The sequence below is a fragment of the Typopeltis vanoorti genome, chromosome 18 (genome assembly GCF_054136105.1).
Source record: "Typopeltis vanoorti isolate ZY-2024b chromosome 18, IOZ_Tvanoo_1.0, whole genome shotgun sequence".
NCBI lineage: Eukaryota > Metazoa > Arthropoda > Arachnida > Uropygi > Thelyphonidae > Typopeltis > Typopeltis vanoorti.
In genome coordinates, this window is record NC_143566.1 from 19,625,880 (window position 1) to 19,653,785 (window position 27,906).

Here is a 27,906-nt window from a genome sequence, read left to right on the forward strand (position 1 = left end):
CTAATAAATTAATAAATATTAATTATTTTCTTATTCTGTGTTGTAATCAATGCTGTAACATGTACTGCTAGCATATAAGCCTTTCTATTTGTTTGGGAATTCAGACCTACAAGTTAGCATTCCCAGCCATTCATTGGAGAGTAAAGACCTCTTCAGTCCAAGCAGACTAGCAAATGGATGTTGCCAGAATAAAATAATCTGACCCACAGAGATTTTTCGTCAAGAAGACTATTGAATGGTATTGTCCTGAAGTATATTATTTCACACAATCAGTCAGTATATATATCTTGTCTTGTCAGATATCTCCTTCCAAGAGGTTCACCACCATGAGCTTCCACCATATACGGTTTTGTGCTTCTATTTTGCATTCTTCATAGGACAAAAAGGCCCAGTTCTTAATATTTCTCATCTAATCTGTTCTTTGTCTTCCTCTTCTTGTTTTTCCTTGTATCATTCATTCTAGAAGTATTTTTTGTAGGGATTCATGCCTTAGTATTCTACCTACCAAGGTAGGTAGTTTTCCTTTTCTTAGTGGTTTTCAACAGATTCCTATCTTCTGCAATCATCTCTAATATTTCTAAATTATCTTCTGCAATCATCTCTAATATTTCTAAATTAGTTTTTTTTTTTCAGTCCATGGGACTCTAAGAATTCTTCTGAGGATCCACTCAAAGACTTTTAGTTTATTTTTGCAATATTTTGATATTGTGCAGGTTTCTGCTCCATGTAGCAGTGTTGACCATATGTAGCATTTGGACAGCCTAATTCTTGTTTTTGTGTGAATTTCCCTTGAAGTCAGAATGTTTTTCATGCTAATGAAGGTTGATCTAGCAATTTCTATTCTTCTTAATATTTCCTTATCACACTTTCCATTCTCTGTAATTAGTTGACCCAAATATATATAAAACTCTCTACTTGATCTAAAGTATTTCCTCTGATCTTAATATTTATATCGGGTATTTTCCCTTTTTCTCTTGTTACCAAAATGGTTTTAGTTTTTTTGAAGTTGAAATTAAGTCCATATTTTTCACTTAGCTTCAGCGTCTCTTCTAGTAGGTTTTGAAGATCTTTTTTATTTTCAGCTAGCAGTACTGTATCATCTGCATATCTTAAGTTGTTTATATTCCTGCCTCCTATGCTGATTCCTTTAAATTCTTCTAATTGCTGGAAGATATTTTCAGTATAGAGGTTAAAGAATATAGGAGAAAGAACACAGCCCTGTCTGACATCCTTCTTTACTGGGAATTCCTCCGAGATTTCTCCTGATATTTTTATTGGGGCAGTTTGCTCCCAGTATAGATTTATCAGTAATCTGGTATATTTACCACCTACTCCTAAATTTCTGATGCATTTGATTAGTTGTTCATGTTGTATATTGTCAAAGGCTTTTATGTAGTCAATAAAACATAAGTAGACTTCTTTTTGCTTCTCCAGATATCTTTCTATAATAGTTCTAATGTTGAAGAGTCTTTCTCTAGTTTCTTTATTTTCTTAAAAACCAGATTGTGTTTCATTAATTTTCATTTTGATTTTATGCTTATTTCTTTCTAGGATGATATATAACATAAATTTTTCTATCTGACTGATCAGACTGATTGTTCTATACTCTTCACATTTGATTGTCTTCAATTTTTTAGGTATTGGTAGGAACATTGAGTGCTTAAAGTCTTTTGGCAGGTGTCCAGTTTCGTATATTTTGTTACATATGTCAGTCAGTGATCTTATAGCCTTAACAACCAAAACCTTTAGATATTCTGCCATAATTCCATCCATTCCTGGAGCTTTTTCTGCTCTCAGTTTCCTAATGGCATTTGTTACTTCCCAGGTAAGAATAGTAGGCCCCTTCAAATCTTGCATTGGCTTATCTTTTCTGTCATGATTGTAGAGTTCCTTTGAATACTCTACCCATCTATCCCTTATTTTGTCTTTCTCCATTAAGATGTTTCCACTGGTATCTTCAATGCAATGAGAGCCTGCCCTTTTGCAAGATTTGCACAACAAAACCGTAGAACTTCATGAAAACGTTAGGGAGCTACCCTAACGTTTTCATGAAGTTCTCCGGTTTTGTGCTTTTTGTCCAGAAGTTCAATTTCCTTGCATTTGTTGTTGAGCCATAGTTCTTTTGCAATCCTACATTCTTTCCTGATTTAGAGTTTTGTGTTTCTTTTTTCTTTCTTTCCTCCATCCTTTTCAGTATCTTGTCATTCATCCAGGGTTTACTCATCTTCTTCTCAAATTTGGGAATTGTTTGTTTTACTGCCTTTTTTATGTCCTCTTTAAATTTCTGCCATCTATCCTCAATCTCATCTTTAGGGTAAGGATACTTGGTGGAATCAGGAACATTGACAGCAATGGATTGTGCCAGTTTCTTTAAAAATTTATCTTATATTTCTTGAGTTTTAAGAGAGCCAAGATCATATTTTTCTATGTTTATAGGTTTCATTGCTTTCTTTAATTTTATTGCTGCTTTAATGATCACTCATCTTCTTCTTTTTGTGGTCTGATCTAATATCAGCCCCTGGGTATGTTTTGGCTTGTAAGATGTTATTTCAGAATCTTTTTTTAGTCATTATATAGTCAATCTGGTTTTATATATATATATATATAGGCATCATTATTTGCATGGCATTCATTTTAATATAGCTAGATCTGAATATTTGATTTGAATGGATTTGGAGTGTTTTTAAAGAAAACATGGCACATCTTTCCTATGAAAGCTGTTAAATTTTTTTCTCCCCTGCTTTTGCTTTTCGTATATGACAGAAAATGGTATTAGATATATCAATAGGACTGAGATCCTGTTGATATATACCATCAAGTCTCATGTTGTTGCCTCAAGTTTACTTAATTCTTCATATACCTTCTGCTCACTCACCATCAGTGGTTCCTCTCCCATTCCCACTGCTCTCAAGTTCTACACTATGTTACAATTGAAGAAATGGAAAACTTGAATGAACTGTTTTCATTTAACACCGCTATTATATCCTTCTCAGTTTTTATCATTTTCCCATTATCACTGGAATAATGGGAAAATCATCCTCCCATTGTCATTCTTCCTACTACTGGCCACATATCGAAAAAAAACTCCCTAGAATTTCTTTTAGCATACTAACTGCTGCTCATTCTGCACTTTTACTACCCTTACAAAATGAGTTACTTCCTTGCTTGCTCTTTGTACTCCTCATGTAACTGATTATCTCCACTTATCTTGTGCTGCCCCCACAATGCCTTTTTCTTCCATATTGCATGCTTCACTCATCCATTTTACACCTACCTTATTTATTCTCTGACCCTTGAAATACACTCAGTCATTACCTCTGCCAGATAATTCTTGAGTAGGGATGAAGCAGCATTGATTTCCTTCCCATGAACAGTCCCGACATGGCTGGCCACCACACAAGTGACACTTTATTTACAGCAATGTCTTCTGATGAGATAATCAAATCCAAGACCAATGCATATATGGCTTCTGTTATGTACTGCTGAAGGTAGTTATCCCTTAAAAACTCAAGAAATTCATTCTCTTTGGTTTCTGATGCTGTCTCTCCATTCCAGTCTATATTACCATAATTGAAATTGCCTGTAATGATAACTCTTTTCTTATTGGCCAGACTAGTTTGTCTAAACATTTCCTTCTCACTGCCTTTTGCAGTACCATGTGTATAGTAATACCTACTAAACATTTCACCCTGTCCACGTACACTTCACACCAGTTGCAGTGTGAAATGTTCAGTTTTGGTTTCAAAAAGTCATTTGCAAGAGATTGTCTTTATGCTGTTGTTGGTTTAATAGTACATTCTGCAATTTTAAGGCACTCTTCTTAATTCAATTTCATGATGATTTAGAATGGAAACTAATCAGGTGATTAGAAATAACAATGAAGAATAGAATAATTGATTATTTTTCTTCAATTATGACCATCACTACTTCAAATGTAAAAGAGGATTTATAATAAGAGAAGATCTATCATCATAAATTGCTGCTCACAGGTCATTTTATGAATTTGCATTATAGAGACAGCACTAGGCTAATGTAAGTTGTCCAGAAAGAAATTCATCTCAATTTAATTACATCCTGCTTCAGAAGTTGCACCACATTCAGTGAAAATCGCTGGCATATTATTATTTGTTTAGTGCTTTATGCTAAATTATTTTATTCACGTATAAATTATATGTGAATAATTGTATTTCGTTTAATATACAGATACACTACAGTGTGCAGTAAACTCCAGCATATATGTGAATAATTGCATTTCGTTTAATATACAGATACACTACAGTGTGCAGAAAACTCCAGCATAAAGTAAAGGACCACTGAAGTGAATTTCTAAGAAGTCTATTTTACTGCACTATGGTTTGGTTTTATAGTGTGTGTATATTTTATATCTAAAATTGTATATAAAATTTTATGCACTGTTAACATACAAAATAATAAATTTCTGCTGTTTTATGAACTGCAGAAAAATTTTTTAGTTTAATATTTAGAAAATATTCATTTGGTTCAATGTTATATGATTACCCTCTCAAATGCCAGGCTTCTTTCACATCCTTATCTAATTTTATATATATATATATATATATATATATATATATATATATATATAAAATGTACATTTTAGATTATAAAGGGTGTCCCAAAATTCACGCAAGATTTTGGCAAAATGGCGCAAAAATTTAGCGCCATTTGTGCGGTAAAGTGTTGCCAACAAGAAAAAAAGACAGCGTGACAGCTGACAGTTCAGGGTCATTAAAAATGGAGTGCTACATGAAAGAATAACGCATTTTCATTGTTGAGCAATATTTTAAAAATAATGAAGGTTTGGCAGCTACAGTTCGCAATTTTCGTACAAAATATGGTCGGAATAGTGATTTAATTTCATCGACTGTGAAAAGATTAATTAAAAAATTCAAGGAAACTGGATCAATTAGTGATCTTATACACTCTGGCCATCCTTCAACAAGTCGTTCAACAGAAAACATCGAAGAAGTTCGTGAGAGTGTTGCTGAGAGTCCAGGAACATCAATTCGGCACCGTGGTCTTGAATAGGGCATTTCGAGAAGCTCTCTACAGCGTATTCTCACGAAAGATTTGCATCTTTATGCTTACAAAGTTCAATTGACTCAAGAACTGAAGCCTACTGACCACACGCAGTGAAGAGAGTTCGTTGAATGGATTATGGAACAACAACAAGTGGATGCTTATTTTTCGAATAAAATCATCTTCAGCGATGAGGCTCATTTTCATCTCGATGGGTTCGTTAATCGACAAAATTGTTGCATTTGGGGGTCAAAAAATCCACGAGTAAGTGTTGAGAAACAAATGCATCCACAACATGTCACTGTTTGGTGCGGATTTTGGGCTGGAAGCATCATCGGTCCATTCTTCTTCGAAAATGCGGCTGCTAAGGCAATAACAGTTAATGGTGCTCGTTATCACAACATGATAATCCAGTTTTTTTGTGCCTAAATTGCAAGATATGGATGTGGACGACATGTGGTTTCAACAAGACGGTACCACATGCCATACAGCCCTGAGAAACAATTCAATTACTGCATGAGTCATTTCCTGGTCGTGTAATTTCCCGTTTTGGTGATCAGAATTGGCCACCCAGATCATGTGACTTAACGCCATTGGACTTTTTCTTTGGGGTTTTTTGAAGTCTAAGGTTTATGCCAACAAGCCCATGACCACCCACGTCTTGAAGGAGGAAGTTGAGCGCTGTATCAACGAAATTCAGCCACATTTGTGCAAAACGGTCATGGAAAATTTCGACAAAAGAGTGCATATGTGCCAGCAAAGCCGTGGAGGCCATTTACCCGATATGCTATTCCATGCATAACCCTATACTGTATACTTTATGAATCAATAAGAAATTACAATTTTTAATTAAAAACCTGTGTTTTCTATCAAAATTACTTCTTGCATGAATTTTGGGACACCCTGTATAAAGACATGATGTGCAACACAGTAGCAAGACTAAGATTACCCCCCACACACACACATACACACACATTCTAAGCTCTCTCCCTGATCCCTCTTCATTACTAGTTCTGCCATTAGTGCACAAATTTATGCCTAGATTGTAAACAATTTCATCCTCTCTTTTTGGTTCAGTCCCATTATAATATTTGAAGAATCACTTCAACTCTCCAGTTCACTAATACTTGCTCTCCATGGTTATGCTTAGAATTGGAATCATGTTCAGCTGTTTCTTGAATTTCTTCCTCTTCCTGATTTACTTTGGTTTCCTTTATTTTTTTCATGAGGAATTATGTAAAAAAAAAATGTGCCAGTTACTTTCTGTTTGGTTGCATTTTGGAATAGATTTTTTCCACATACAAATGTGTATAAAATGTCCTATAGCTTCTTTTAGGTAACAGACAGCAAAAAACACTTTACCTAAAACAAAAAAAAGTCCAGTAATGCTTTCAGCACTACAGAAAAACTGATTGAATGTAAATTGAAACACTAAAATTGAAAATTGAAATATAAATTGAAACATTGAGCTCAGAATTTATACAGGTGCATCAAGTCCAGAGGATTTCCCATCATTTAAAAAAACTAACTTTGAAAGCACCTTCATTTTCCTTCCTTTATTCTAGAGATCGAATTGCAGACTGATAATGGATGTTTGTGATTGCCTTTTGGTAGTATAAATGATGTTCATTCCTTGCTTTTGGCCACTACTCTGCATATCAAAAGCCAGAAATGATTTGAAAAACTGATGTTCATGTGCTGGTTTATAATTAGAATAAGTTTATGAGAGTGGGATGCTTTGTGTGTGTGTGTGTGTGTGTGTGAAAGAAATGTAAATTTTTCATGTAGTACTATCATATCCTGTACACCCCTTGAGGGTATATGGCAGGAATTTGATGATGATGATGATGTTATATAATGGTTCATTGCACATATTGTATGCCTTTTGAAATCATCAGCACTAATGTGGACTCAATTTGGCGTCAAAAATAATGATTCAAGGACAATGTTAAAATATAACATTGTCCTTGAATGAAGTTAATATTTTGTTATCCTATTTAACATAAAGAATATCAGCATATCAGTTCACCATTTTCTCTCACTCTTTTTTTTTTTTCCTCCCACCTTCGTGTCTAATAACATTTGGGTGCATGAATGTATACATATATATTAGGTCATCCCAGAAGTAATGTCATTTTTAGCATTAAGTTTTGAAAGGATATAAAAGATAAATCACTTGCTAATTTAATGAAGTATATATTCTCCATTTGAATCAATAATGCCATTTCTATAGAATTCAGTAGGTTTGGAGGCAAAGAAGTCACAATAATGTGGCAATAAGTCACAATAAGGCACTGAAATTGAGTCACATAGGCTCAATTTCAGTGCCTCTAATGTATCATGTTGTTTTTTATTAATGAAATGTTGCAAACTTCGAAATAAGTGGTAATCTAAAGGTGTAAGATCAGGAGAATAATACAGAGGATGTGGAAGCTTTCCTCAGTCTTGGTACAGGTGATTCTTGTACTATGAAGGTGTGTGTGTTATCGTGATGAAAAACAACACCTTTTCGAATGACCAGAGAACACCTTTTTTTTCTTTGTTGATCGAGTTGTTCACAATATATTTCAGCTGTGATTGTTTTTGTGGCAAGAGTTCAAAGTGTATAATACCAGCAAATGCTTTAAAAAACCATCTGAGGGTAAAGGTCTTGTTTTGACTGAAGTTTAGCCTGTTCTCCTGAATGAACCTACTTAGCATTCTTGTAAAATATAATTTATTATCATTGTGACTACATGACTAAAAAATGGAAATTGAACCTCTCAAGAATGAAAAGCAGTGCAAATGTTGATGTGCTCTCTTCAATTGTTGGTCAGTTTGTGAGAAACCTACTTGCTGAGCTTAGACACTGTTCCAAGTTCTTGCAAATGGCAATGGATGGACGATGAATTAAGATCTTTTGCTAAATCGTCAACAGTTTTGTACTAAATCACAGTTGCATTGGCATTTCTTGCAATAGTGACTTCCAACATATCATTATTGAGAGACAGGGCGCTCAGAGCGAGGGGAGTCTTTCAAGTTAAAGTCACCTTGTCGAGATTTTTGGAACCGTTGCTGGCACTTGCACATATTCAAAACAATATTGCATACACTTCTTGCACATTTTTTACAGTGTTAGCAGCATTGTTGCCTATTTTGAACTCAAAAAGCAGATGTGAAAATGTGCTCTTCAGTGACCTCCATAGTAATAGTTATTTAAACAATTTATGTATGATGTTCTTGCAAGTTGGAATTCCTTAGAATGAGGCTGCCACAACTTAGCGGTACTTATAAAGTTTTAAAAATTCCTGTTTAGGCAAGTCAATCCATGTTTGAACAAGCACAGTATAAAAAAACGACATTACTTTGGGAATGACCTGATATATATATATATATATATATATTTTTTTTTTTTTTTTCCCCTGCTCTTTTTAGGCTTTTCTAGTATTTTTGTGATAATCCTAACCATGAATATTGAAAACCTATGACACATTGGTATCATGAATGAGCTGTAGATAATCTAGGGACCAATCCTGTTCTAGAGATCAAACATGGGACCCTCTTCAAGCCACTCTACTTCGCCAGTAGAGTGGCTTAAAGTGGCTTGTGGTTTTTCACCAGTCAGTAAAATTGTACTGTACTCTTTTACAAACATTGTTGCCACAGTGGGAATTGAAGCTATATTTTATTGGCTGCAAAGCAAAGATGCTGTTCACTCAGTCACTCAAACTAGCAAATTTGAAAATGATATCAGAAATTGGCAATTAAAAATCCATGAACTCATAGATACTCATATTTAACTGCAGAAAGGAAGGTAAACTTCATGAGATATCTTATTGTTCCTCTTTAGTTCATCTAATATGTGTGCTGAAAATAGTGGCAGTCCAATTAAATATAGGTTTAATTTTATATGAACTCTTCACACAACTTAGTTGGCACTTGAAGATAAAATCATTGTCCTAATGGTAAGGAAGTTTCATTATCGTTACTGAATTTTGACGTTAGCTCTAGTTCTGGAAGTTTATTTTTTCCACTTGGTTAGACTATAATAAATTTAGTTTAATCCTTTACCCAAGTGTAGGCAAACAAAATTTGCGCCTGAAGTAGTTCAGGACTGAGGCAACTCGTAATAAAGGTGGACCAAGTGCTCATCACTCCTTGTGTCAGTATAGCTTGGTCCACCTTTGCTACGAGTTGCCTCAGTCCTGAACTACTTCAGGTGCAAACTTTGTTTGCCTACACTTGGGTAAAGGATTAAACTAAATTTATTATAGCTCTAGTTCGTTTATAGCGATCAGTAACAAATTACTCTTATAGTCAAGAACAAGAGTCTAGAGCAGTGGTTCTCAAAGGGTGCGCCCTGTGGTATTCCAGAGAAATATGTGTCCAGATATAAAAATAAATATAGTTACTCTATTACACCTTTTCATCACGGATATACCGCTTTTTGTCAACACATCATTATTATGTTAATTAACAGTGGTTTTTCTTGCAAAGAGAACAAGAATATGGTTTATTCTTGTTGTGTGTATATTACTTATTTTAAAAGTGTTCGAAGTGGATGTTATGTGCATGTTACTTATTTTCAGATAAATACACCCAAATAAAATGGATAGATTTCTCAAAAAGAAGTGTGATATTGAAGAATCAGATTCTGGAAGTGAGCAAAAGTTAAGTGCAAGTTAGAAAGCAAAATCGCGGCCTACTCGCAAATATAATGAAAGTTATTTAAGCTTTGGTTTCACTTGGACCGGAAGTGAAGATCATCCTTTGCTGCTATATTTAGTATGTGGATGTAAAATGGCAAATGAATCATTGTTTCCTAGTAAATTGAGTAAACATTTTAAAACTATACACTCTAATTTACAAGATAAATCTGTAAGTTTTTTCAAGAGATTGTCTGAACAGCAAACAAAAGCTACAAATTCATTTAAAAGTATAACGACTGTTTCTGATAAAGCTAAAATTGCTTCTTTTCAAGTCTCAGAACTGATAGCAAAAAATATGAAAGATCATACTTTAGGTGAGTCACTTATTTTGTCTGTATGCAAAAAAAATGGTCATGACAATGCTAGGAAATGAAGCAGCAATGAAAATAAGCAAGATTCCTCTGTCCAACAATACAGTTCACAGGCGTATTATAGAAATGGCTTCTGATATCGAGAAAAATGTATGCAGTAATAAACTTCAGTATTCAAATTTTGCATTGCAAGTTGATGAGTCAACAGACATTACCAAAAAGGCCTCTTAGCATTCGTCCGTTTTATTAATAAAGATCAAATAGTAAATCAGTTTCTTTTTTGCAAAGAATTAAGTGTGTCTACAAAAGATGAGGACGTTTTTAACATTTTGAATAGCTATCTTGATAAATGGAAGTCGTGTGTAGGCATTTGTACAGATGGAGCCCCTTCCATGGTAGGCTGTGTTAAGGGCCTTACATCTTTTGTAAAAAAACAAAATGAGAATGTTATCGTAACTCACTGCTTTCTTCATAGGGAGGCCTTGATGGCAAAAACATTGGGAGAAAAATTAAGAGAAGTTTTAGATCAAGTTGTTCAGATGGTAAACTTTATTAAAACAAGACCTGTCAAATAGCGTTTATTTGAAAAGCTTTGTATCGATATGAATTCACAACACAGACAGCTGCTTTTACACACTGAGGTGAGGTGGCTGTCAAGGGGGAAAGTACTTACCCATGTACACGAGCTACGACAAGAACTTCTTGCGTTTTTTGAAGAGATGAAACGATTACATTTTTGTAACCTCCTTCGGCGCAAATTTTGGATTGCCAGGTTACAGTATTTGGCCGATATATTTCAGCAGCTCAATATTTTGAATACTAGCATGCAAGGGAAAGAAGAAAATATTCTCACATTCACTGACAAAATGAAAGCATTTCAGAGAAAACTACAGATTTGAAAAAGAAAAGCTGTTGAAGGTAATTTGGAAATGTTTCCATTGGTAAGTAACACTTGCATAAATGAAACACTTCCAATAATAGTTGACCATTTAACAAGTTTAGAAGAAAAATTGAGTTCTTATTTTTCCATCATTTAACACTGAACAATACGACTGAATTAGAAACCCATTTATGGAAACTTCAAGTGATTTTGGTTTAACATTAACAGAAGAAGAAGAACTGGCAGCTATATCCGCTGATCATGGATTGATAATTAAACATAAGGAATTGTCTCTTGAAGCCTTTTGGATTTCTATAAAAGAAGAATATGTGTCAATATCTAAAAAAGCTTGGAACATTTTACTACAATTTTCAACATATTTATGTGAATTAGGATTTTCTACCCTCACCACAATTAAGTGTAAAAAGAGAGGAACTCTTCAATGTATTGACGAGGAAATGAGAGTTTGCCTTTCAAATATATACCCAAACATTGAAGCAATCGCTAGGACACATCAGGCTCATGTTTCTCATAAACACAAGAATGAATAAACTTAAGGTATGTTTCATTTTATTTTTTTTTATCGCATTTTTTTTCTGTAATATTTGACTTAATTATTATAACATATTTCGCCTACAATTATTTGTAGGATTTTAAATGTGCCCCGACTTCAAAAAGTTTGAGAACCACTGGTCTAGAGAATAGTTAAGTTTTTTCCCTTATCCCTCTTACTTTTATGTATGACATTAGAAATGTCAATTGCATGTTTATATATCTGTGCATGGATTCCCAAATATTGACTACAAATTTGACCCAGATGTTGGATGGAGATTATTGCCAGAGAAATGTATTCTTTTTCTCATTAATTTATAACAATTATATTCTCTGGAATTATTCAGTAATAATTAATAAAAGAAAATTAAATTGGTTTGAAATATAATACACTGAGTTGATATTTTAATTTTATGTCTATAAAGTTTTCTGAATCTGATTTATGTTTTGGTTTTTAATATGGTCCCTGAAAGAAAAAAAATTTATTGGTGAATCCTGATTTACAACTTAATGCTCATTTGCAGAAGATGGCCCATGATAATTTTAATCTTATGAGTGTACATGCACTCTTACTCAAAACACTGATACATTGTGTAATTGTTTGACGTTAAACACAAGCATTAGTTAGCAAATTTTTTTCTTTTTTCTATCAGTTATAATTTTGAATGAAATTTTTTTTTAATTTGTTCCATTTCCTAGGAAATGGAATAAATTTAAAAATAGAATATCATATTATCGAATACTGGGTACAAAAATATCTTATTTTTTCTTCTTATATTTGCATGTAATTTATTGCTGGTTTTATATCTACCCCCCCCCCCCCTCAGTTTTGAAGACGTGATAATTTGATCTCTAATCTAGCCAACACTAGTTTAGAACATTCAAGATGTTGCATTCATTGTGACTATATGTGTATTTGAAACCTCCAAAAGTAAACTATCTTATAGTTATCAAATGTACTAAAATTGTAACAGTATGCTACAATTGCTGAGCATGGCATTGTAAAAGGTAGGTGCTGCCTTAGTAATTTATTCACATTTAATAACAGAGTGGCAGTAGAAGAAGATAAAGGAAATTGGTATGCTATGATAGTGCTGGACTTTGCAAAGGCATTTGACAGAATACTGTATGAAAACTATTATGAGGGTGGTCTGAAAAGTTCACGGCCTCAACCATACATGGCAACGCTATCGGCAAGATTTTTTTTTCTAAGTTGGTACATCTGTCATAAGCATCCATGTGAAATTGCAAGTCATTCTTAATGCTTTGCAATTTCATTTTTGCATTATGAATATAGGGAATGATTTAAGGGGGATATTCAGTTGGTTGCCAATGATGAAAAACTGGGGCAAGGAATATAATTGGCCTCCATCTTGATTAATGTCCATTGATTTGGGTTTATTGGAGATCAGGAGGTGGTGGAGAGGATGAGTGACTGGGCTGGAGAATAGTTGACAGATGGAAAAGATAGACAAATAAAGAATTAAGTGCCACCCCTAGAAGTAGTGTAAGAGTGTACAGACTAGATCTTTTGCTTGGAGAGTGGAGAATGAATGGAATGGATTGCCAGAATTAATTGCGATGAATTCGTATTCCAATTTTAAGCTATTGTTTTTATTATTATGATTATTGTTATATATACCATAAATTGGATAATAAGCAATACAATACTAAGGACAGTATCAAAATTTCAAATAACAATTCTTTCCATATCCTAAGTAGTATGTGCAGCATGTCAGAAAATATTAGCATTCTTACTTAACTAGCTGCAGTAAAATTACCAATAAACTTAAAACATGATTATATAATGAAAACTGTGATGAATTCATCACTAAAAACACACGTATAACCACAGTGATTAGTTTTAATATGTAAATATTCATCCCAAGTATCTTGGGACATCATCAGTACAGTAATTCAAACAATACAGTATTGTTTGAATTCAAATACAGTATTGTTTGAATTACTGATGATGTCCCAAGATACTTGGGATGAAATATTTACATATTAAAACTAATCACTGTGGTTATACATGTTTTTAGTGATGAAAATGCAAATTTGTCCCAATAAAAAGCAAAAATACAAATATACTACATGCCTAAGACCTATATTTCTGTGCAGGAATAACAGTAAAGCTACAAGTGTTTGAAAAACTCCCTGAGAGAATTTTGGGATATCAGAAAAACAATATCTTAAATATCTTAAAAAGACCTCAATAAAGGGCGAAACTGGTATGGGGAGTGGCCCTTGCCTTAATGCATAGCATTACACATATCCACAAGGAGATGTGCTCTGCATTATGGGAGATACCGAGATGAGATAGGAGTGATGAGAGCTTTCTCCACCTTTGCAACGAGTTTCCCAGTGTTGTACTACCTTACCTCAGTCCTGAAGATACCTTCAGGTTCCAACTTTGTTTGCTCACACTTGGATAAAGGATTAAACTAAACTTATTATATTAGAATATCTTAAAATAAATTAATTTGGTAATATCCTCTAAATAAAAATGCCATTGGATGACAATGAAAAGAGATGAAAAAGAATGGAACAAATTAAGAGCAGGAGCAAGCCCAAGGAGTAAGAATTAAACCTCTCACTTACCATCATTATACTGTAGGATATCTGATAAATACAGACATCTCAAATGCCTTTATTCATTGGTTAAATATAAAAATAATATTTGCAATAATTAAATATAAAAATAATAAACAAAACTACCAAATATAATATTTGGTAGTTTTGTTTTATTGTATATTTTAATATGTTAATTTGAAGCTTAATTAATTAATATCAAGGCGATTGAGCTCAATTTCCCTGGTTGATACGCAAGCCCAACTGAAAGTGGATTTGTTTTTAAACATTTTTTTTTTTTTTTTGTGGAAGAATGTTTGATTGCATTTCTTTGGGGTGTGGTTAATTGTATTTTGTGAAGAAGAGGTAAAGAGGAAGTGGGGCATGCAGTGAGAGGTGGCAGACTTGCAAACATGCTGCCACACGGAGGGGGGCCTGGTATCCTGTCCATACTTGACCTTGACAGTTCCCCCCTGCAACCACAGCATTTGGTCTCCCTCCAGTCAAGAACTGGCAAAATATGTGGCTGTCAGATTTGACACTGGCTGATTGGGAAGTCTCCAGATTTGTTACGAAGTTCGGTCCCATATACTACACAGCGGCCAGTCTGTAGAACTGTTTTACCGCTGTACCCTCAAGGGCCCTGGTCCACTACATTTGAGTTGGTATGTTATTAAGGGGTGTCACTCTCACTGCATGTGGGGAGGAAAGAAAGTGGAACCCTTGCTCTAGCTACCAAACATGGCTGCAGTCACTTCATGTCTAATAATCAAGGTGGTGGTATTTCACTGGGTGATTGAAAGACACCTACCACCTAGAGGTCTGTATTCCTAGTTGGAGGAAATGCCAACTATATTTTTCTGAACCAGCAATGCTTGTTAGGTTCGCCAGAGCCCTGTTTGTGGAAACAGGCTATACTGCTGGAATTTAGGAATGACTTGACTGTGGGAGGCTATATATTGTGCGACAGCTCTTTAGTATTGATTATATAAAGAAACCTGTGAAGAATTCATGACTAAATAAACACATGTAAAACCACAGTAATAGGTTTTTTAATAAGTAAATATTTCGACCTAAGTGTCTTAGGACATCGTCAGTACAGTTGAGAACAATACTAGGAATAACATATAGATAGGGCACATGAATACAATGGAAGCAGCTCTTTAGTAGCCTGTGGGATTAAGCAAGAATATAATTTCTTGCACATATAATTGACTTCATAACCAAGGGGGAGGGGGCACTCACTAACCTTCGCTGTTCTAATGAGCAGCAGATACTGCACATGTTGAAATGTAGCAATTAAAATAAGTTCGTGATCCTTCAGCTCTCTCTCTCTATATATATATATATATTCACTTTTATAGAAAGTATAATGAAATAAACATATTTAGAAATACAGTACAAATTGTTATATTATAAGATTGTAATATGAAAGACAATGTTTAAATTTAGTTTTAGAGATTCATTTCCAGAATTAAATCAGATTATATATCTTGATCCCTCAATTATCTACCCTTCAAATAATTAAACCCTCAGTTAACCAAACAGAAAATTGCTTTCTCATTGCTGTCAAATATCAAGAAAAAGCCAATGGTTTTTTTCTTTTTTTTTTTTTTTTTAAAAAAAAAAAAAAGAAAGAAAGAAAGAAAACAGAAAGTCATTGACTGTTTCTTTTAAAACTGAAATATATTTAGTATCAAGATTTTTGTAAAAATGCAAAAGCTTAATTTAAAAAAACTAATGATGGAAATAGAAAAAAATTATATTAAATTGCATTGAAAAGTGATATACATGATAAGAATTTATTTTTTTATCCTGGTTTAAAAACCTTGCATAGTGCTTAAAAGGTATTCAAACACAAGATAAAAGAAATACATTATTACTAATATTTGGTGTCCAGTTACTGAGACATTCTCAAGATTGGAGTAATTGCAGTGATACATAATTATAAATCAGTGATGTCATAAAATATTTCATGCTGTGGCTGATTTTTGCTTTTAGTAGAGGATGACCATACATCTTCAATGTTTCTTTCTTGTAGCCAAATTTATACAAATTAAATGCATTTTTGTAAAGCATGAGTTTGATTCTCAGAACAAACTTTATATAATACTTGATTAAAAATAAAATCAAACTTTAAAAGCCCCAGATGTAGAAAACTTTTCCTCTTGCTCAAATTGAGTCTGTTGATCATTGCTAAGACTAATAGATTAACTTTTCTTTGATGTTCCCATCTCTCTCATCCAGATGAGATCATTTTAACCTTATCCAAAGATAAAATTGACCTAATATATTTTACCTTGGGATGCTGGAAGGTAAATTATCTTCCAGTATCTGAAGAACAGCTCACCGCATGTTTCCTCTAGTCTTTGCAGAAAGGCATCAGAAGAATTTAATAACTCTGATTCTCTGGTCTAGTAATATCCCTTTGTGTTAACTCACTCCAGAATTAGCATAGATATATTGCTTGTATGAACTGGTCTACTCACCTGATATCTACCAGACAGCTGGAAGCAAGCCTGTATTCAGCCTCCTCCTCCTTCCAAAAAAAAAGGAGATAAGACAACAGCTATCAAATGAATGTCCCATTAAGCTCACCTTTATCTTCTTGCAAACAGTGGAAACTATTATCGCTGCTAACTTTTTTCATAATCTGAAGTCCCATCAATTATTGGTTGTTAGTATGGATTCCATTATCACTCCCCATCAGGTCTCTTAACTAATTCTCATGCACTTTATGCCCAAAACATGTGTGTGGGATAGGTCTCAAACTCTTCAGATATCCAGGACATTTGATCAGATGTGGTATAGAGTCTTGCAAACCAAACTTATGATTGCTTTTGATCCATTAATATTATCACTGGACTCTATACTTGCATAATTCACTTTCACTTATATAATTAGCCTATCTTTCTGCATGTTGTATTTTTCTGTAGGTACTTGCATGTTCTGTAAGTTTGAAGTCCAACTATGAAGGGCATTTAACTGTATAAGTCAAAAGAAGACAATCGTGAGGAGAAAACACTAAATCTCCAAGGAAGATGACCACGCAATATTTCTATGGTAGCAGAAGTTCATTGCTACTTGTGGGGAGAAAAAAGATGTGAATAATGATAATCTGTTAAAATTTAACGATTAACACACCCAGATTAATTGCAGCCATACAACAGTTAATGAAGTGATTCTGTGGAACATACTTCATTAATAGAAACATTATCAAAAAATAATATAATCAATGAACAGGAATAAGTTTCTATACAAAAAAGAAAGAAAAAACATTACAATCAGATAACATGAACAAAGACTTACTGCATATAACCATTTAAAATTTGATGAAAATATAAATGCCAATCTTGCATTGTTCTTTGCATTTTGAAGGTGTTATTTTCAAAAATGAATCTAGGATTAATATTTAGGCAATAACAAATCGAGGAAAGAAAGTAACAATAGCATTCAACACCAAACATGAAGATAAATTTCTAGATTGGAAGGCAGTTTCAAGTAGAGTTATGTGGGCAAACTTCAAAATGGGGAAATTAGACAATGAAACTTATTTGTACCAGTGGTCTCACAAAGGTTCTAAGGAAGAAGTGGAGGAATTTTTTAGGTACTTACAGCAGGTAGCTGACATAAAGAAAATGAAAAAACTGGTCCTTCTTGGAGATTGGCAGAGTAGGAAATGAATCCCAGGCATATAGCAACATGTTGGGAAAATCTGGAGAATAGGATTAATAATAATGGTATGTATCTGCTGGATTTCTGCTCAGGATATTGACTAGTAATTACTAACACCATATTCCAACATAGAGATGTCCACAAATTCCCGTGGAGAGAGGACACAAAAAAATAAGAAAGGCATTGCTGTAGATAGTGATAGTTTCATGTTGGTTCAGTATACAAGAGTGTACAGAGTTTCAGTTTTACGTAAAACTGAAAACCTAAACAAGAATCAAGGTCTAATTTTACCAGAAATTTGGAAAACTTTTATCAGATCATTAAATATCAAAGAAATGAACTTTCATAACAATTACGTCATGAGTCATTACGAATAAATCACGTTAACGAGGCACACACATTGTCACGCACAATACCAATTTTTTGTATGATTTAGAACCATCGGTTATAACCTAGTCTGTAACCTTCATTTTTGCTTACTGATTTGTATTCCCCGAGGATGCCAATAGAAACGGATTGGCGAAACATGTAGGAAGATAAAAAAAATAAAGCTACTTGATAAAGATTTTATAAAAAGAGTGTAATAGTCTTATGAATAATTGTGAAGAAAAAATTCAACATAATGACCATTACTTAGTTTTAAGTAGGATAAAAATGAATATCATTTTGAAAAGAACAGTATGTAAGAAAGTATTAAAAATAATTAAAGTTGAGCAGCTTTTAAAGGTAAGCTGTAAACTCAACTATACAAACATTATTCAAGATAAAATAAAGCAGTTTGGAAACAAGAACCAAACATTGGAGTCTCGGTGACAAGCTCTGAAGAAAATGTTGACTGACTCAGCTAGGGAGGCATGTGGTGAAGCTGTCCCTATGGTCTATACAAGAAGTTAAGAAAGAGTTGCAGAAAAAGGAGAAAGCATATGAAAAATTCCTAGCGAATAAGTCAACAGATGCCCTAAAAAGAATACAGAGAAAAATGTAAGAGAGCTAAGCTATTTGTAAAAGTTAGTAAACAAAAGTCATGGGAAAACTTCAGTAAGAATATACAAGATAAATATTAGGAAGGTAGCAAAATGTTCTGGAAGCTATTGAAAAAGCTTAGAAATGGTGTAAAGAGTACTGTAAAAAGAAACAAAAACGATAAAGGTTGACATGAAAACTAAAGATAAGATCCTAGATGTCTGGAGTAATTACTTTAAAAGAATAAAAGAACCAAGCAGTGACAAAACAGAAAACTTTCAAGAGAAATGCAAACAGGACTGCATATAATACCTGAGAGTAGGAAATGCCACCAAAAATTTATAATGCAGAAAAGCAGCTGGAGTAGATATTAGACTAGAAATGCTCATATGTGGAGGTACGAAAGTTTTGCAGTGGCTACAATGCATATTCAGAAGGTTGAATTCCAGAAAATTGAAGCAGCGCTCTTATAATTCTCACTTATAAAAAAAGGTAATAAAGCTGAATGTGGTTATTACTACTAATATGCAAGCATACTTGAAAAGAAACTGAGAAAAATTGTGGAAGAGAAACTTGGAGAACAGGTCAAGTAGAGGTTTTCAAGATCAGACTTTCACTTTATTACAAAGAATCATGAGAACATGATAAGGATCTAATATAATATATTTAGTTTTGTAAATCTGCAAAAAAAAGCATGACAAGATACCCAGAGAAAAGGTTTTCAAATCATTACAATTATTTGGAGTAAATGGAATACAATGCAATACATTGTCTTTATTTAAGTTGTAAATCAGCAGTTACAATTGAAGGAAATACTCTGAGTAGATGGTTTGATGTAATTAGACAAAAATGCACATTATCACCACTGTTATTTGTCATGTATATAGATTGCATTATGAAAAAAAGTGGCATTAAACCAGATATTCTAATTGAGATGGCAAACTTAGTATCTTTGCTTTATGCAGATGATGTACTCCCAAACACTACATTACTGCCATAACAAATTTAGCATGAAAATCAGCAATAAAAAGACCAAAAACTATGAAAATAGGTAGGAACATGACTTCAGCTAGATTCTGAATGGAAAACCTATAGAACAAGTAAAATATTTCATCTGTTTAGGCTCAGTTTTAGTGAAGATGAAATTAAATTAAATTTGGAAATAGACAACAGTGTAAGGAAAGCTGGTATGGTGGGCAACCAAATGAATAAATTTATATGGAGCAAGAGAGAAATTAGCCAAACCATCAAACTACCAGAATACAAGTGTTCAAATCAGTTTTAAGTTATGGATTCAAGAGTTGGGGTATAAATAAAGCATTTCATCAAAGATTAGAGACTGCTGAGAAAAATAAATAGCAGAATGTTATTAAAAATGAAAGGAAGGAACTAGACCAGTGATGGCAAACCTATGACACGTGTGTCAGCACTGACACACTTGAGGATTTCAGGTGACACACCTTGGATGTTGAAAAATATTGGTATTCTGATGAAAAAATTGCGATAAATCGTGTAAGATCGCTCTCAGTTAAGGCGAAGGTAGGTTTGTTCATTGACTTTCTACCAGTAGTCAGCAACAGAAAAGTCATTAAATGTAATGTAAGTTTGTAATTTCAGTTTATTAAATTAATTGTATAATATGAATTCATAGATTTTATATCAATGTCCTATTAAATAAATAACCTAATATGATATGTATAGGTCACCATCTATGATTATGTAGTTACATTTATAATGTATGCATGCAAGTGCCACATCAACAACGTCAATATTAAAATTAAAAAAAAAAGTTTGACACACCTGGGTAAAAAGGTTCGCCATCACTGAACTAGAAAAATAAGGAAAATTATTGATAGATTAATAACAATGCAAACTTAATCATGTGGTGCTGTCATGGTAGTCATGATTCAGCAAGTTGAACTTGCACCTTTTCTGTTACTTATTAATTTGCCAAGCACATGATTTTCATTTCCATCTTAATCTAACTTACAATCTATCTTATTCCTTGTTGCTGTATTCCCAACTAGTCCTATTTGGAATTTCAAAATATTTATACAATTCACTTTGACGGGATCGTCCCTTCAAGACCACCATCACTAGAGAGTCAGAAAACAAATCTCTACAATTGCGTGCATAGAGGCGCGGTGGAAGCCTTTAAGGGCACTCTTACCTCTTTCCTGTTATAGTGTGTCAAATTCTTGGTGTTTAGATGGTTTTAAACCACCCAGAAATCAGCGGCTGTTATTGGTTATTGTGGCAACCAATCCAATTGAATGTTGTCATTTGTCATGAGTTGCTGTTTTTGTTTTTTAAGTTTCATCTGTTTTGCATGTGTGAAGTGTTAACTGATGTGTTTAGGACACCAATATAGACAAGTAATTTTCTATAAATAATTTATAGCTTTTTTGTCCATATTTAAATGAGTAATAGCATTCTGTATGATTATAGTCCAAGGAGGTCTGAACTTGTTTATAAAAATGAGTAAGTAAAACGAGTTATTTCAACCTTTCTTTGGTTCAATCCAGAAAAAAAATACTCATTTTAGAAATTATGGACTTTACAACCGTATTAGAAATAACTCTTTTAATTGCCCAATGTTTCGATCTTCATATTATGGTGAAGCTGGCCTTTCTGATCATGCCCTTGAACACCTTACATAGAATTGACTGGAAAAGCACTAGTTGTTTACATCACACCAAAACATGGTATCAATGCAAATTTAAGGAAGCCTGTGAGATTATTATCAACCACCCCAATCTGAACAATAATGATAGTCTAAAAATCCCAAACACATATGGAAGGCACATGTTCGACCCACGGAACCTTCCTCTCTAAGAATAACTATAAACAGGACTGTAGATAATCCAGGATCCTAAATCAAAATTAACAATTATAACTAAAAATAGGACAGCATTGTTACTGAAAGAAAGCTATCTATTAGCTGGCAAAGGTTGGTCGATTGATAGAGCCTCTGCTACTAATGGCTCAGTTAAGTAAGTTTGAGTGCAGTTAGTAGTTGGGAGGGGACCAATCGTTCGATGCTGTTGGCACACTCTCCCTCGATGAGTCTTTGGACTCCCTGGAGGTGTCAAAAGACTCATGTTATCATAAATAGAATTTACCTTGATGTTTCTAAATAATTCATTAATTTATAATTATTTTTTAAATTTTTTTTCACTTAGAGTAGTTTTACTGCCAGTAAAATAACCTGTGATCAAATCATTATTTCTCTGTGATCAGCATTCATTTTAGAAATTATGGACTTTATAACACGGTTGTAAAGTCCATAATTTCTAAAATGAATGCTGATCACCTTGCAACACTAAAAAAAAATTCTCCAGTTATCACTTTTTCTGATTTCTGTGTGTATTATATGGTTGTATTTAAAAATCATATCAAAATTCAAATTATCCATGTCTCACTGTAGTATTTGCCAATGATAATCTAATCTCACCACAAAGCATAAAGGGCACATGTGAAGCATAGCTATTCTTCATTTGATCTTTATTCTTTCCATATTTAAAAGTATATTAATTGATAAAATAAAGTATTCAAAGTTATCCTACAGTTAACTACATTGGACCAATTAAGATGAGTTATGCACTTTTACAACTTATATACATCAATATAAATGCAATCGTACGGTCAAATTGACATGAATTTTGCCACATAATGCTACTGTTTGTGTGTGTACATACACACACATCTAGGTGTGGTCTTATAAAGAGGCAAGATGACTTCCTTATCCTTACATGTCAAGGTTTGCTTCAACATCATAATTATCCTCTGAGTTGTATTTGCAACTTTTGCTATGTGACCTTTGAACTTCAAATTCCTATCCACCAATATGCCAAGATCCCTTGCTTCTTCAGTTTCTTATAGCATACCCCCTGCTAATATATATATATATATATATATATATATATATATATATATATAAACAAAACCAAGTTTATAAAATTATATATATATATATATATATATATATATATTAAGGATACCAAGTAATTTTATAAACTTGGTTTTGTTTATATATATATATATATATATATTAGCAGGGGGTATGCTATAAGAAACTTGGTATCCTTAATATATATATATATATATAATTTTATAAACTTGGTTTTGTTTACTGCTTCTCCCAAGTAAGCAAAAGCAGTTAAGTTTGCGCCTGAACGTAGTTCAAGTCTAAAGGTAGTGCAACACCAGGGCAACTCGTTGTAAAGTTGGGTAAAGCTCTGATCACTATTCTTAGTATTTCTTATAATGTAAAACACATCTCACTAAGAGATGTATACTGTTATACATTACGGGTGTGTGTAGGGGGGGGGGGTCACTACCCAGACCGGTTTCAATCTTTTTTGAGATCTCTGTATTACTAAATACCAAGGTTTTTAATAATACAGAGCCTTATCAACTTTACCTATACAAGTTGCTTTTACTTTGAATAAGAAACTCTGGATGAGATAAAGATGTGAAAAGGTTTTCACCTTGGGGATAATATATATTAAGGATACCAAGTAATTTTATAAACTTGGTTTTTTTACACCTTCTCCCAAGTAAGCAAAACAGTTAAGTTTGCTTTATCTCATCCAGAGTTTCTTATTCAAAGTAAAAGCACCTTGTAGCAACTTGTATAGGTAAAGTTGATAAGGCTCTGTATTACTAAAAACCTTGGTATTTCAGGGTCTAGCTACTCACTTGAGGAGACCTCAAAAAAAGATTGAAACTGGTCTGGGTAGTGACCCCCAACCCATTATGTATAACAGTATACATCTCTTAGTGAGATGTGTTTTACATTATAAGAAATACTAAGAAGAGTGATCAGAGCTTTACCCACCTTTACAATGAGTTGTCCTGGTTTTGCACTACCTTTAGACTTGAACTATGTTCAGGCGCAAACTTAACTGTTTTGCTTACTTGGGAGAAGGAGTAAAAAAACCAAGTTTATAAAATTACTTGGTATCCTTGGTATATATTATTCCCTAGGTAAAGAAACTTTTCACATATATATATATATATATATATACATACATACACATACAGGGTGTCCCAAAATTCACGCAAGAAGTAATTTTGATAGAAAACACAGGTTTTTAATTAAAAATTGTAATGTCTTATTGATTCATAAAGTATACAGTATAGGGTTATGCATGGAATAACATATCGGGTAAATGGCCTCCACGGCTTTGCTGGCACATGCACACTCTTTTGTCGAAATTTTCCATGACCGTTTTGCATAAATGTGGCTGAATTTCGTTGATACAGCGCTCAATTTCCTCCTTCAAGACGTGGGTGGTCATGGGCTTGTTGGCATAAACCTTAGACTTCAAAAAAGTCCAACGGCGTTAAGTCACATGATCCGAGCGGCCAATTCATGGGAAATTACACGACCAGGAAATGACTCATGCAGTAATTGAATTGTTTCTCAGGCTGTATGGCATGTGGCACCGTCTTGTTTGAAACCACATGTCGTCCATATCTTGCAATTTAGGCACAAAAAACTGGATTATCATGTCGTGATAGCGAGCACCATTAACTGTTATTGCCTTACCAGCCGCATTTTCGAAGAAGAATGGACTGATGATGCCTCCAGCCCAAAGATCAAAATGAGCCTCATCGCTGAAGATGATTTTGTTCGAAAAATAAGCATCCACTTGTTGTTGTTCCATAATCCATTCAACGAACTCTCTTCGCTGTGTGTGGTCAGTAGGCTTCAGTTCTTGAGTCAATTGAACTTTGTAAGCATAAAGATGCAAATCTTTCGTAAGAATACGCTGTAGAGAGCTTCTCGAAATGCCCAATTCAAGACCACGGTGCCGAATTGATGTTCCTGGACTCTCAGCAACACTCTCACGAACTGCTTCGATGTTTTCTGTTGAACGACTTGTTGAAGGATGGCCAGAGTGTATAAGATCACTAATTGATCCAGTTTCCTTGAATTTTTTAATTACGCAAGAATCTTTTCACAGTCGATGAAATTAAATCACTATTCCGACCATATTTTGTACGAAAATTGCGAACTGTAGCTGCCAAACCTTAATTATTTTTAAAATATTGCTCAACAATGAAAATGCGTTCTTTCGTGTAGCGCTCCATTTTTAATAACCCTGAACTGTCAGCTGTCACGCTGTCTTTTTTTTCTCGTTAGCAACACTTTGCCACACAAATGGCGCTAAATTTAAATCTTGCGTGAATTTTGGGACACCCTGTGTATATATATATATATATATATATGTATGAAGCCTATTAGCTCTTTATTTAAGTGTGTGTGTGTGTGTGTATATATATATATATATATATGAGGTGGAGGCAGGCTGTCTTTGTAGTTAGTTTTATTAGGTGGATTTCTGGGAGTCTGCTGTAAATATGGTATTCAAGCTTCTTGGTTTTACTTATCACTCGGTGTGTATCCTGTTCCTCTGGGTATTCATCATGCCATTTTTATGTGCTAGTGCAACACTGCTCAATTTTCTTTTCATATATATATGTTTCTTTCCATATTATTATCATCTGAGATCTCCAGGGAGACTCTTGACTGAGGATAAACTTAACTTCCATGGATGTTCCTCTGTTCCATCTCTGCCTTCCATATAACAAAAAATTTTATCAGTTGATATCCTATAACACCCATTCAAAAGTTTATAGACCTCTATCATATCATCCCTCTTTCTCCAGTCTGCAATCCACATACCATACTCGCAATCTGTCCTCATAATCTAAATCCCATAATCTTTGTAACTCTTCTTTGCACCCTTTCCACAGCTTGTTTATCACCTTGGAATCCGGGAGACCAAATCTGTGCACAATAATCCAGGTGTGGGCTTATCAAATCCTTGAGAGGCAAATGACTTCCTCATCCTTACACGTCAAGGTTTGCTTCAACATTGCAATTATCCTCCGAGTTGTATGTGTAACTTTTGCTATGTAACCTTTGAACTTCAAATTCCTATATCAATACGCCAAAATCCCTTGTTTCTTCAGTTTCTTGTAGCATAATCCCACTAATATAATATAATATGCTGCTGTAACTCTAATCATGCCAAAGTGCATAACTTTAAACTGATAGCCATTTTCGTATGCTCAAATTTCCAGCTTATTCAAATCATTTTGTAATTGCTGAATATCGGTAGCATCCCTGATTGCCCTGCTTATCTTTGCATCATTGACAAACAATTGCACATCTGATGTTAGATCCTGCCATGATGTCATTAATGTATAGATTGAACAATAATGGCCCAAGAACTGAACCCTGAGGTACGCCACTGGTCACCTTAAATCTAGCAGATTCATACCCACTGTATAATGTCTGTCAACCATTCCCTAATACAAGTCAAGAGTTTATATTCCAATCACATATTCTGCAGTTTATGCAGCAGCCTTTTGTGTAGTATCCTATCAAATGCCTTAGAAAAATCCAACATTATCATAGCTATCCATTCCCTTTATCCAACTTGGCCGTAACATTGTTATAAAATATGACGTTCCTTTAGTAAACCCATGCCGTTCCTTGCAGAGTTTCCAAGTTTGTCTACCCATTTCTGTATGCGAGTTCTTACCAACTTCTCTAAAATCTTGACTACCACACCAGAGATACTGATAGGTCGGTAGTTAAACACATAAGTTTTTGCACCACCCTTGTACAATGGAACTGTCATACATTCCTGAGCTTGAGACTTAAGTTATACGAACATGTGAAAGGTGTAGCCAATTTGATTGAACATTCCCTTAGCAAACAGGCTGATATTCCATATGTCCCTATTGACAAATTCTTATCCAGGTTATACAACAGCTCTTCAACCTCATTTTGATGTACCTCTAACTCTTCATCCAAGGTAGCAGTGGAACTGTGTGCCATGTTACATACACCTGGTTGATATATATTAGCAAAGTGAGCACTCATTAACTGAACAATCTCATTAGTTTCTGACACTCGAGTACCATCTGCATTCCATAAAGTTATTCTTCCACATTCATTCCTTTAGCTTGCATGGCCAATTTCTTTTCATACTGTGATTTAGCTTTCCTCACAATACTCGGTTCTTTTCTGACATGAGCTTTATATATTTCATAACTCCTCTCATTCTTATTCTCACGATATTTTTTCCACATCTTCTTGTGGATCTCTTGCTTAATAAGGTTGCATATCCATTTCGCTCCAACTCATTTAAGCACTTTTTCAAAGCTTCCCATGCATTACTGACATTTTTCTCATTCAGTAACTGATACCATGGGACCAAAGATAGTATTCTCCCAAGTTGATCATAATTCCAGCTTTGTAAATCAGGATAAAACCTGTTTTAATCGGAGCATCAATACAATTAGGTACTTCTCAAGAAAGCACATGATCGCTGTCACCAATTGGTGGTAAAATTGCCATATTCTTGACAGAGATCCCTTCTGATGCTATTCCTCCTCTTTCTTATCATGAGATTTTTCTTCTACCCAATCAATGTTTGGAAAATTGACATCGCCCATAATGATCATTCTTTTGGTACCCATAAGGCTAAATTGGCAATGCATTTCTTCATCTCTTGCAACTGAGCCGCAGGGTCTGTAGCAACACCCCACCATATACAAGGGTGGTCTGAAAAGTTCTCAGCTTTGACCATAGATGGCAACACTATCGGCAAGATTTTTTTTTTTTTTTAGTTGGTACATTTGTCTTAAGCATCCATGTGAAATTGCAAGTCATGCTATCAAGTAGTTTGTTTTATACATTTGTCTGAAGCAAAAGCGTTGCCTGTATTTCTTGAAAATGGATAAAATTGAGTATCATGCAGTTATAAAATTCTTAGTAAAAGGTTTAACGGCAAAAAGAAATTCATTCGAAGTTCATAAAAGTTTATGGACACTCTTCTCCTTCCTTTTCGACAATTTACAAATTGGCTGTACGAGTTTAAACGTGGCCGTACTAACCTTGAAGATGATCCGTGTGACGGATCATCTTCATTTTTAGGATGTCCAAAAAGTGTAACAACACCAGCAATCATTGATCAAGTGTGTGAAATTGCTGAGACTATAGGCATTTCAAAAGAATGTGTAGGATATGCTTTGTACAAGATGGGTGCTGCGCTTGTTCACAGAAGATCAAAAACACTCTCTCATGAAAATCTCTGAACAGCGATTGGAGCGTTTTAACAAGAATAAAGCTGATTTTGTGTGTCGATTTATTACTATGGATGAGACTTGGATTCACCATTACACACCAGAATCCAAACAGTAGACA

General features: G+C 34.0%; 1 protein-coding gene across 3 annotated transcripts in view; it reads left to right on the forward strand.

Moving 5' to 3' along the window:
- Positions 1 to 27,906, forward strand: part of LOC150096521 (acetyl-coenzyme A transporter 1) — a 232,696-nt gene that overhangs the window by 188,067 nt on the left and 16,723 nt on the right. The window contains exon 9 of one of the 3 annotated variants that reach the window (XR_016549809.1): positions 4,269 to 4,368. The gene's annotated coding sequence lies outside the window, so the exon portion shown is untranslated. Of the gene's footprint in view, positions 1 to 4,203; positions 4,222 to 4,268; positions 4,478 to 27,906 lie in introns of those variants that run through there. The other 2 variants (XM_090408204.1, XM_090408203.1) reach the window with 2 other exon arrangements.